Raw genomic sequence first — 4,693 nt, forward strand, 5'->3', positions numbered from 1 at the left:
GGGGGGGGGGGGGGGGGCGGGGGTAGGCAGATAGCAGCGTGACACGTAACTCCAGCGCGAGTGTGCGCGGTCGCCTGAACTCTGGAGTGTGGACCCAGTCGAGTTGGGGATAATTAACTCTCTCGATAAAGACCTCACCCTCCTTGCTAATCACCAAAAGTCAATGTTGGCCTTGAGCACTTATCGATGCACTCGTTTTTCGAAATTAATTCATTCAGTGGGACTGAGACTGCGTGGAAGCGTGGGGAAGATTCAGAGCGAGCTGTCTATTGATAATTGGGAATCGCTTGAGTTTCGGCCAATTGGAGTTGTATATCTTGAGAAGAAAATCAATGATTGAATTGCCTGTCCCGTGATACCTTATTTTCTTTATCTCAAGTCAATCATAGAAAAAACCATACAGGAACGCGCTGACTTTCGGAAGCTTTGAGTTTCCTTCGAGCCATAATTCCTTTAATTAAAATAGTGATTACAGTGGTGACTTAATGTACTGTGCGTAAATATATATTTGCCATTTATTCGAGAGAAATTCGAGGAAAGGAGACTGGTCTGTCTTGGCAAAACGAATCCGAGCACAAGACGCGCGAAGAGAGAAAACCGAGAAGAGTTTTGGTATAAACAATATACGTTTCCTAATTACAATATAATCAGCTAGTAGATAGAAATATGCGAAGTTTGTTAATTCAGTGAATTCTGTTTACCGATATTGACCACGCTCAGATTAATCAAGTGGGCAGCTTCATCCTGGCGTAATGCTCTCACACAATGTCACGACCTCACGACCTTAGCAAGACGTAAACCCACACACCTACCTATGGACCACCGAGCACTCGCGTCGAACCTTCTAATGTATTCCGATTCCCATCGCGGCACAAACTCTAAATATTTAATTGGGAGAAATTAATAGCTCGGATGGGCAGCAGAGGCCTGTTTTCATTAATCGGAGGATGATCGAACCATCTCCCTCTTCCGTCTCCATTTTTCGGTACTCGCCCTTCTTTCCGCATTCTTTAAAATATCTACGACTGTTCCCGCCATACTTTTCATTTTCCTCGTGGCAACAATAACCGAACATCAGTTCGGTGTGAGTTACGTCATCAGCCTACGTGATATTCTCACAGGCTCATAAGAAGCCTCGTCTCAAGTTTTCTATCCGGAAATGAGCTTCTCCTCGGAACATTCATTCCAAATATAATATTTGTATCTACTACCTAGTACCCTCCTCAATTTCTTAGCCATAGTACCATACATCACGTCACTTTCTTGCTTCGCATCTCGTTTCCCTTGATCCCTGTCTTTTACTGTATTTACAAAGAGATCCTTTATTTCCCAGCCATCGAATGCTGCTGCTACACACAGTCAGCCCCGTCGAAGGTTCCAGCCACAAAAGGGAAGCGACGCCGGTCGTTCTTTACGGCGCAGGCAAGTGATAAAAAAAGGGAATCTGTTTGCCTAACTCAAATAAAAAGGCTTCCGACAATTTCAATAGGAGGCTCATCGATTCTTATTAGTCATTATTTTGCATCTCTCAGTGGCGTCGCACTCCATTACGGGTTCTTTTCTTTCGAAATTTCGTCAAGTAGCTACGCAGCGAAGCGTACGTAGTAAGAAGCGATATCTGGATACGGTTGATGCGGTTGCGCACAGGCGTGGGCACGCATATGGTCCTACTCAGGCTCTTTGATTTACGCATTAAGCCGGCTACGAGGTGTTTACGTCCTCGTTATAAATCATAAAGCGCACTATCGTGCGCTCGAGGGCTATTTCGGCTCTTTCGAACTTCACGACGGAACTTCGGAATTGGTCGAGCGAATTCTAATCGATTGTCGATTCAGACGAAGGAGCGAACCTCCAGTCAGTCGTGAGGCGGATCGGCCGTGACGGCCGTGACGGCCGAGAATGTCGAAATGTCGAAATGTCGAAATGTCGATACGTCGAACCTTCGCCACGTAAAAACAGGCGAGTAGACGCGGAGATTCTAGCTAAAGTGCCGTGTTTGAAGATTTCGCAACGGAGCTACTCAGCGCACTCGAGAGAATATTAAGAGATTTTCAAGAGAAAAGAGCTAAGACGACACGGAGGACGTCGGTCGGACATGGACGTGCCGCTGGGACACTTCGAGGAGATGCCCAAAGTGCCTTCTCAGTCTTCCCTCAGCTTTCGTTCTTTCGCGAGCTAATTAATTCCGCCGTCTTGGTGTTGCCCTGAAGTGTGGTTGCAGTGCGCCTCCACTGGGTCACGAGGTCAAACGCTAATGCGCTATCGCAAGGAATCACCTGGAATATTAGCCGATTACAAAAATGTCAAGATAGAAGAAGGTGACGTCGCGTAACTCCTGCACTTTGTTAGATCATTCGTCATTATTATTTCCGTCTCTAGAGGCACGAGTGGCACGTTCACAGATAATAATTATAATAAACGATCGATCGAATCTTATTCGTTCTCAGAATTTATTGACAATTTATTTTTATCGGATTTTCGAAAATCTTGCTCGGAAAATAATGTGAAGCATTTTTCATTCCTTTAATTAGCAAACCTGACACTGAGTGATCGATCGGTCAGAGAGTCGTTGAAATTTTCACTGACGAGGCGGCTGCCTAGCTGATTGTAGAGGAAGGAGAAGAAACGATAACAGGAAGAAATGGATAAGGGGAGGAAGAGGCTGAGAGTGTTGAGAACATTGGGAATCTGGAAATGTTCGAACTCGTTCTACCACAAGGAGAGAGAGAGAGAGAGAGAGAGAGAGAGAGAGAGAGAGAGAGAGACAAAGGGCAGAAAGAATGAAAGAAGCTTCCGGTTAGTCATGTCGACGATTACTACTGATTAATTCATTATAGTTGGTAAATTCCAACTGGCGGTGACTTTCTAGATCATTGTCAGTTCAATTAAAAGTTTAAATTAACCTACGATACACCAGCCATACTCGCTTTATCCTCCTCTGACTGCGAGTCTCGAAGGATAAATCAGAATAAAAGGAGAACAGATTCATAAAGATGAAGATAATAAAATGGCAAAGATAAAATGGGATCCACAATGGGAGTTTTAATCCACGAAAATTACACGACGCTGGCGCCTAGCTCATCCTTCTTCCTTTGCGAGCCAACCGCGGAGCATCTCTGATTACTGATTAGATATTCCACATAGGCCTGCGAGTGACGTCACTATTACCCGTTATCTCTATGGTAGAATTTTAACACAAAAAAACACTTTCCCGATACCTTTTACTCTTGCAGTGTCAACTGCCGTCTGTGCAGCTTCCTGCTAATCGCGCCATTCCTGTTAGGCTGTACAAAGTTTGGCAACACTTCGTAAAGCAGGCTTCGTAGTTATGGAAACTCTCCAGTCGAATGTTCCCTCCTTCTATGATCCGCAGCCACCCAATTTCTTTGTTCGATTTTTCGAGATTGAATTTCTTCCTATCGCGGGAAGTTCATTAAGTTAATGAGTAGCTTGATGAAATTTGATAATCTACCAACCTTGACCTCAAGGGTAAACGAACTTCAAAGGACTGATTCACCTTCGATTCAGGCACAATAAAGATCTTTCGCAAGTTCAATATCTCCGACTGACTCAGACTTTGATTCGATTTGCACCGTGATTTTCCGTGATTTTCCGTCATTTTATAAAGACTGGAGTCCTCGAGAATGCTCAGAAAATGTCTCCTTTTGCCCCTGGGCATTCGTATTGCGATTACACTCGGTGCAAGTAGCCATTAAGGTGGAGGAGAAAGAGAGAACGAAAATCTCGAAAAAATATGTTACACGCGACTCGCGTGTAGTTGCTGCACGGCTGGGAGGAGATTCATGAATGTAGCTCAAAATAAGTTTATCCCGACCCAGACTAATCTTCTTTAATCGGATTAATTTCGGAAATCTCATGAGTTATTTGCCCCGGAGCTTTTCCTGCTGGTTTTCGGCCTAAAGACCCTTTCAAGTTGAACTTGAAACGTTACGTCTTTGTCCTTGAGATTTTCGCTTCTTCGGATCTTCCCCGATCCAATTCCTAGTCGAGATTGACGTGTCTTCCGTTTCGCGTCTAATCTTAGATTGACATTCATTGGGGAGGAATCTGTGACGCAACGGGACCGGTCGTGTAACAGCAGTAGCCTCAGTGGGCTGAGAAACGAAAGCCATAACTGGCCCTGAAACTGTCAAAACCCCTAATTTGGCTCCTCACGGAGGTGCAAATCCTCGCGGGTTCTGCGTTTGCGGTTGCGTCTGATTGTCAGACGAGGGCAAAGATGTACAAAAGATGAATGCGCTGAAGCTGTCGTTGTCACGCTAAGCAGCTTCCACTGGACCCGTTTCTTCACCTTCCAAGGCGCTTCGAGCGAAGCGAAACCTTTAGGAGTTCCCATCCTGCTCTCGAGTTTCGAAATTCCAGTCGGCCGACGTGCACATGATTTATGGATGGTTATTTCGACTGATGACGCTCCATTAAGGCTGCTCTTGCGTTTTACCGGAACGTTCTCAGCATTTCCAATAGTTCGGCAGGTGAACCCCCGTCACGCGATGCACCTTCTCGCTCTGGTGCTCGAGCTGCTCCAACAGGTCTCTTATGTCTTATGTCTTCTACTCGCAATCAGCTGGTCTAGCTCGTTCAAGGACTCTTGCAAATTCGCCCATTATTCCCATTTTGGATGTTCGATCGAACCGTAACTCGAATCCCTTAACAGTTATTCCCATCGCTCAAT

The sequence above is a fragment of the Cephus cinctus genome, unplaced genomic scaffold, assembly GCF_000341935.2.
Source record: "Cephus cinctus unplaced genomic scaffold, Ccin1 Ccin1_scaffold0173, whole genome shotgun sequence".
Taxonomy (NCBI): Eukaryota; Metazoa; Arthropoda; class Insecta; order Hymenoptera; family Cephidae; genus Cephus; species Cephus cinctus.